Here is an 8,647-nt window from a genome sequence, read left to right as displayed (position 1 = left end):
CGCCGCGGGGTCGCGCGGGAGGGCGGGGAGTCCGGGGCGACAAGCCGCGGCCGCAGCGCCTGGAAAAAAGACCGTTCGCGATGCAGCAGCGCCGGGGGCAAGCCCCCTGGCCCGCCCGGAGGAGGCGGCGGCGGCCGGACGGCGGCACCTGTACCCCTCGGCGCTCGGCCCGCAGTGGAGCTGGAGAAGCTCCTCGCGGGGGTAAAAACCGAAGGGAAAAAGAGGGGGAGGGGAGGCAGTAAAGAAGGAGCTTCTAGAAACTCCCTGCTGAGGCGGCAGCTGGGCGGTTTAAGAAACCCGCACAACGCCTGGGAAAATGGTGCGTGGACGTGTCTTCGGAGCGCAAACAGCAGGACCGCGCGCAAAGTGCCCGGTGCCGCGCCGGGAGTTTCACTGGCTCTGCCTCGGGTTCCTTAACCCCGCACGGAACACACGCCGAGCAGTGGTTTGCAGGCGCAGTTGGGCAAAAAATAATCTCGGAGGATTTTAAATTCGGGGTTTCTCTGCGCCCCCGCCCCCTTCCTGCTTCCAAGGGCTTTATATGTCAAAAAGACAGCATAGCTCAGCAGCTCCCAAAGCTGTGCCGCGGCCCCTTCCTCGTTCACGTATTCTCTGGCTCATCTCAGCCTCCCTTTATTAGCTGCTGGGAAGGGGAGGCATGGCAGATGCCTGGGACCCTGCGGTGGCAGCCACCAAGGAACAGAAAGGGGCCATTTGCCTCTCTGGCTCTTCCCTGAGTTCCAGGGAACAGCCGGGATTCCCCAGAGGTCAAGTGAGAACAACACGGGCTCAGACCACGTTGCATACACAACACACCCAGGTGCGGGCAAACACACGTGTGCGGGCGTTATGTACGCAGCTAGAGAACTGCACGTATGTGAAAGTGGGGCTCTGGGTGCTACAGACTGGGGGTTGGGGATGAGGGAGCTGTCCTGGGGGGGGGGTGATACTGCTCACCCTCTCAGATCCAGAGATCTGGTGGGGACGCTAGTCCTTAAGGCAAAGGATGAAAATACTCTAGAGCTTTGCCCTTTCCATTAAGATGCAGAATTACCTTAGCAGGTTTCTAGAATGTTTATTCGTTTCAATGGGTGGTAGCCTGATGATCCTGAGGTGGGCTTTTGTAATAAAAAAACAACATTGTTAGGCTAAAAAGGCCGGTTTGGTTTGGCACGTGATAGGTAGTTTGGAGATGGTACTCTAAGGGTAATGTGAAATTCTTTAATGGAGAATAACTTATTCTCCGCATTATTGCAAATAATAACTAAACTAAAATAATAATCACTCAACATTTACTGCATAGACAACACTAATCAATGCATATAATAAGCAATTTGGGCACTGAGTAAACTTTTCTAAATGAATAAGAACGGTTTATATGTATTACGAAATTCAGCTGGTACAAAAATACATGATCGTATACTCCATTCAGAAAAATCAGTCTTTAAGGGTGTTTAAATTACCTTTGGTTCTAAAGAGGAATCCCTGAAATCTTTCAACTTAATAGAAGTTTTAAGGGTAGTTTTTAAAGCTAACATTGGATTAAGGAGAGTAATGGAAGAGGTAATTAACTTAAGCTCATGAAAAATGTATTATTTTTTAAAATTAGCATGCACTGTTAATGTGTGTGACTGCCTAGTCCACTACCTGCTAGGAAGCTTGGTGCTTGTCTGTCCTGTTCGCTATGCTCCCCCCAGCCTGAGCAGTACAGGGCTCAAGATAGGTATTCAGCAAATACTCTTGATAAATGTACTTAGAGATTTATCAAAAATAGTGGGGAACTATCTCTGCATGTAATATTTAAGTCAAGGGTTAGGGAATCACACCTGTGTCCCCAGATAAACATGGCCTGCATGCTCACGTGACACACTGACATTGAATGTGAAAGTCCATATAAGAACCACAACACTGGTACAGCTTGTTTATATCCCAACTCTGCCACCAACCAGCTGTGAAAAGCTGGGCAAGGTTCTTGACTCCCTTTTACCTTGATTTTTATCATCAATAAAATAGGGCTAATTCTAGGACCTACTTTATAAGATTGATAGGAGGCTTAATGATGTTCAATTCACTGTCATTCATCACACGTGATATCATGTGCCATGTCACATGATGAGCATTTATATTGTATTTGACTTCTATAATATTAAACTTTCAGACATTAACATAACTAACCTATCTTAACTTGGGTCACTTCAATATTTTCTCCAGTCACTTCCTGTTCATGTCACTTCTTTCAAAGGATTCTAGTTGTATCCAAGTTTCTGTAGGGTACACATTTTTCTATAGCATTGGGCACATTTTTCTTTCAGATACTCTGCATCTCAGGAATAACATTATTCTTCCTTTATAAATCAGTTATCCTCTTCAGTTGTCCTTAAGTGATCAGTTATCCTCTTCAGTTGTCCTTAAGTGATCATTCGTGACTAAGGTTCCAATGCTGAGATTCGAAGTTAATACTGGATTTTAACTCATTTTATAAAGATGCTAACACTAAATTCAACTTCTATGAATATTTGAGCAGATTGCTTATTCATAGAAATGGTGCAAGTGGTTGAAAGAGCATGAGCTATATGCCCTTGGGCAGAAAACTGTCTTCCTATAGCTGCATTGACTTGGTGAAAACTTTAAATATAAAAAAAAAATCACTAAATTTTCTTATCTCTGGACTTGCTTTGACAATAAAAGTAAAAATGTGTTAAACACTTGGCTCAAAGAGGATATTTAGCCCATGTGTTTCTTTATGTTATTTTCTTATAAATCACAGTATGCTAATTCTTATCTAAAATACATCTTTTCAGGTTTAAAAAAAAAGCCTTGGGAATCCTTTCTTAATGCTTAAATGTCTATTTTTACATTTAAACTGGCATTTCTCACATTTGATTCTTGGGAATCCTGTCTAAATTCTTCATTTAATGTAATTCCTAGGCATTTCTTTTAGCCTTTCTTAATGAAGCACCATCCCACTCCTCAAACATTCATGTCTCACCAAGGTGGATCTTCCAGGTATTGTGTGGCATCTGTAACACTTATTTTTCAACCTCCAGTGGAAGTATTGCACTTTTTTGTGAACAACTTAACCACTCCTGTCCTACCAAGTTTCTCACCCAAAACAGACCATGCTAAACACCGAGCCAAATCTTTGCACAATCACTTATCAATTTCCATACTCCCACTTCCCTACCCCAATCTTCATGTTCTTGTAGGATGGAGGAAGGTGCCAGACTAGCAGGAGAATGTGCCATCCCTATATATGATTTTTAGCTCTTCTTCCACAGGAAAAGAATGGACAAAATTGGGTTCATGTAAGTATCATGTGCATAGAACAGTTGAGGAGTCTTTGACAGCCCAGCGTAACTGTGGATAGTCAGATAAGTTCATGTGTTCTTTAACATTGAAAACCTAAGGCAATATGAGATGTCTAGAAGCTCCTCAAGATTATTACTAATTGGATCTATATAACAAACCCACGACTATTAGGGGAACCTGGTAGAAATTTTGTCTGAAAGTCCAAAGATTCGGACCTTATTATTTTATTGACAGTGTTTTTGGCAAAGGTACCTAAGACTTTCCAAGGAATAAAGAAGAAATCATATGTTAAATATTGACATCTATGTGTTTCAGGTAACTCAAAGATAAACCTAAGTATTTTCCTGATATTCTTTGATGTCACGTGCAAAACAGAAAAGAATATAATCAATTCTTTCAAAGGATACCAGAAAGGGTAAAGTGTGAAGGATTCAAAAGCTCTTAGGAAAACTCTCCAAAAAAACAAAGCTTGCTCTTAAAGACAACAATGATATCTGCATTCATAATTCTAAGCCCACTTATAGATGCTTAAATTCCAGGAGTGTGAAAAGTTAGATGACTTTGTACTAATGAGGAATTTTAAATATTAACATATAGATTGGCAGAATATCTCATGGGACTATATTTTAAGAGATTAAAAAAAAAAGAAAAAGAAAAAGGCCAGTAACTGAGTACTTACAGAATAAGTAAAGGCATCTGCTAATTAATTCCAATAATGAGTGAATTATGAGAGGCAGTATCTTAACATGTCTTTATTGAACTGAATGTAGAAATACACTAGTTTACTAATTCCTGGACATTTTTATAGAGAGAGCATCCTGAAACTTGGATAAAAAATAAGACATAGAACTCATTAACTTGAGGAGCGTGCTTATACATGTTCCTATAAATTCAAAGATTCAGCATCCCCAAAGGCAAATGAAAGGAGCTAGAGTCATTTGGGATTACTCTTTTGACCTCTTAATATTGGCATCAAAGCATGCTACATCCTCACAAAATCTTCAGTTCTTGATTTAGGAGGTGTCCCCTTTCTTAACAAGGCAGGAAGAAAAATGGCTAGATAGTAATTTGCATGTCTGTCTTTGAATTCCAAGTTGTAATGGGATGTTTATTTCAAAGGCCAGATGCTTCTGCCCTGGACAAGCGGTACTTATCATCAGCTAGAGTCACTAGCCACCTTTAAAGTATCTTTCTCTATGACTTTATGACAATTTATTTTATTCTACACTGTCAATATTTTAACACTTTCAAAAGTTATCACAAATCACACATTTTATTAAAGAACTTGTGTACATTGTACTGTCGATACAAGCATGAAATTGATCGGCCAAATAAGAGCCAAAGTAGTAAAATACTAAGACTGGGAAAGAATTGAAAAGTTTGATAATTATTTTAACAATTGAACATTCATATCATAAAGGAAACATGTTCAATTATCATAAAGGATATTATTGTTAGGAAAAGTTTGTTGGAAAATGCTAATTATACTTACTGTGTGGTGATGGCAATCACTTCGCCTCTCACTTTGTTCATCTCTAAAACTGGGTTGGTGAATCTTTACTGTGCAAGGGCATTTAAAGGCTTACATGTATAGGATACTTCATAAATATCAAAGCATTAGGGGCAATCTACATTAGAAAACATCTTTATTAGAAAGAGTGTTTGAATTGGTCCTGGGTTTTCTCCCCAGCACTGACTTCTAACTCAGCAACTCAAATTAGTTTCTGCCTGCTCGGTTTCTACTTCTGATGAATATTGGATCATTTGCCATATGCTTTAATCATGCAAAAAAAAAAAAAACCCACATGGTTTTGTTAAATATAAATCCATGGAGGCATCGCAGCAGGGGATGTTGCAAAATATTCAAGTTTGTCGAGAATCACTTCAAGGAAAAATATATAGGCACATGTCAGTGAAGTATGATGTTTAAGCCTAAGGGTGGGGTTCAATGGAATTGAGTTACAGGGAAAAATATATAGGCACATGTCAGTGAAGTATGATGTTTAAGCTTAAGGGTGGGGTTCAATGGAATTGAATTCCTACCTTTGCTCTGTAGGTTCATAATTAGGACTAACACATTGTAATTTCCCAGTGTCTGAAGTATTTTAAAATGAGGATAATGTTACCCACTTTAACAAGATATGGTACGAAATCTAGGCCTTTCATGACCATAAATGATCATTATGATGTTGTTACTCTTCTGGTAGAATTATCTTGCCACTGATAGACCAGCAAGATGGCCACTGACCCATTTGGAAATGTGTCTGCACAACATCCTGATGAACACCTTGTAACTTCATGTTACAAAGACACCTGAAGCCGTTATTTGTGCTATGATAAATGAGCACCATCCAGAACAGAATCACAAATTCTGCTAACACTTTGAGAACCAAAGTTTCTTTAACAGTGGTATGGAACACGTGGGCTAAGTAAGGACAGATGCAGTTTCTTTGGCAAAGCTAGGGCTTGTGAATGATAATCAGCATTCTGTGCTTCTCTTTCAATGTACTAAGTAGTGATTGAAACAAAGGGAAGCAGAAACTACATACTCAAATGCTTTCTTGATGTGAATCTTGAAATGGATATTTGGACCATAATCTACTATTAATTTTGAATCAGCTAGTTTTCAGAATGCTATTTCAGTGAAGGTACCAAAATGTCAGCCTTGAACAATTTCTGCCATAAATTTCATCATACTTAATGGATTATTAAATTACTGCATCCCCCATCCCCCAAGGGATTATAACAGTCATCAAAGAAAATAATTTTTGACCTAATTTTTGAATGGGAAGATGCTAAGTAGCAGAAAACACCAGCCTCTAGCTATTCAATCTACTGCTTTGAAGTATCTGGAAAAGAAAGTTATGACTGTGCGTATTATTTTGTTTACTCTTCTGATGATTAGTCTTTGTTATTAAATCACATTTGATTAGTCAAATTTTATTCTCATTTTATTATAATCAACACTTCAACTTGTATTAAGACCCTTAATGCAATATAGTAAGTAAAGATAAAATATCTGAGTTTGTTTTCCATTCTTTAATGATTGCTTTAATAAGTCATTTGGCTCATATAGATCTCCTATAAAAAGGACGAACACAAATAGTAAAACTTTAATTAACTTCATAAAAATCTCATAAAATAGGGTATCCTGGAGAACTACGGCTTATTAATAGAAACTATCCACGTTTTTCCTTGTCAGAAACTCTTAAATTAGTAATCAAAGTATGCTGAATCTACTGCATTTTTTTTGATGACCCGACATGTAGGTATTATTTTGAAACTCAGTTTATACTGTTTGATACTATAGGACTACAAAATGCAGGAGAGACAAGTCTGATGGTAGGATAAACTCTGGATACATTGTGGGGGGGGAAATGCCTAAAATATGTTTTTATTTTCTTGAAACCACAATACTATTTACTAAGTGGCCATTATGTGCTAGAAACAGGGATTGTGTATACACATATATCTCTGATCTTCACTTCTGCTCCCAAGCATGAAGAGATGTGACAGTATCTGTCTTGGTTTGCAAAGCCACATGCCAAGTACTATCACTGAAGTTTCTCCTCGTCAATGAGACCTCCAGTGTGTATGCAATCCAGTTTGAATAAATCAGATTCTTACTAATCAGTATACCTATTTGTAATTCTATAGCATAAAGTGGAAGCTGCCCTGGAATTTGAATCCTTTCTGTCTTGTGGATAGTGAGCTCTCACTGTGTCTGCCTTACTGTGGACTTTCTTCTGTTTTCCCAGAGAGAACTCTGGGGTCCACTCTTATAATAACACCAATCTTACCAGATTAGGCCACACCCACAGGACTATATTTATCCTTGGCTAACGCAATGAAGGGCCTATCTCCACACTTAATCATCATATTGAAGATTAGAGCTTCAACATAAAAATTTTTGCAGGCTATAAGTTAATCAATAATGGCGCCCACTGCTATCCCAATTCAATATAGTCAAATATTTTTGTTAAATTGAACTGTATAAAATTGACATTGCCACAGGCAAAACATGATTGATTAGTGTAGCTTCAAAGGAATCAACCTCTATAAGGTCAATACAAATATGCTTGACTGCTAATATATCCAATATGTTAACCTCATAAACTATATTGTTGGGGACCAATAAGTTATAGTTACTCATTTTTAAGTGGTGTCTATGCACCCTGATTTGGTCAGTTTCCAGTTGAACTTCTTAAAGTTAAGTTTGAGACCCAGTGAATTTTTATGGCCTCCTTGTAAAAGTCAGAAAGCATGAATTAAAACTGGATCAATAACACATTACTTTTAAAGATTTCAGTGACAGTAAACTGCACTAAATTCCTCAACATGATTTCCAGACTATAAACATGGGTGTCTGAAAGACAGTCTTACCTAATTGTGGAACTAGAAGTAGCATATGATAAAATATAGGAAATTTGAGCTATGAACACTTTTTTTTTAATGATTGATTTATTTATGAATATAGAACTGAGGAATAGAAGTGCAGGGGCGGTGAGAGGCTTCACCAGAGACAGAAGAGACAGAATCGGGAGCAGAATAGGCAGATCGACAAAGTGCACTGCTGAGGGGAGCAGCAGGCGGGACAGGAGAGGTCTGCCACGCCATGTGGGTCACCTCTGGGGTGGGGATCGAATTCGAACTGAAGCAACTGCAACTCCCTTGCAGTGCTGATGAGCTTTAACCCATTGTGCCACCAGGGAGGGCCCAAATTTACCAAATTCTGATCCTAAAAGCTCACCCTATGAGATAATCTTGTATTAGAAAAGCATGCAAAGTAGTATTTTATGCTTTTTTCAATATATGTTTATTAAGAAAATATGCTCTGCAAAGATCTGTACAAAGCATAATACAATAGACGTCTCCCATCTGTTCATAAAGCAGATTATAATAAAGTCAGTATTATGTTTCCTCACCTGAAAATCAGAGGATAACATTTTCTAAAAATATATACTATGCAACCTTGACTTGGTAGCAGATGGAAGAGAACACAGACATATTTGAATATTTACTATATGCCAGACACTTTACATGCTTCAATTATATTTAATTATTTTTAGAACCCTATGGAATAATTATCATTACCTGCTGTCTTATCCAAATCTGAATTACAGATACACTTTCCCACTTGCTTGCAATTCATAAGTAATAGCAGAATTGATATTTTAATCTAGAGCTGACTGATTCCAAAGAACTTTGTAATTTATCATATCGACAAATTTTAACATGTTCTACAAGTTTTAAAAATACAATTATGTTTGTCAAAAATGAGTCTTTATAGGCAAACAAGCTGTGGTATATCCCTGTTATAGAATAATAACAACATCAA

The sequence above is a fragment of the Condylura cristata genome, unplaced genomic scaffold (assembly GCF_000260355.1).
Source record: "Condylura cristata isolate star-nosed mole 26May11 unplaced genomic scaffold, ConCri1.0 scaffold00026, whole genome shotgun sequence".
NCBI classification, from domain to species: domain Eukaryota; kingdom Metazoa; phylum Chordata; class Mammalia; order Eulipotyphla; family Talpidae; genus Condylura; species Condylura cristata.
The sequence above is the reverse complement of the archived record's forward strand: the minus strand, read 5'-3'. Positions refer to the sequence as shown.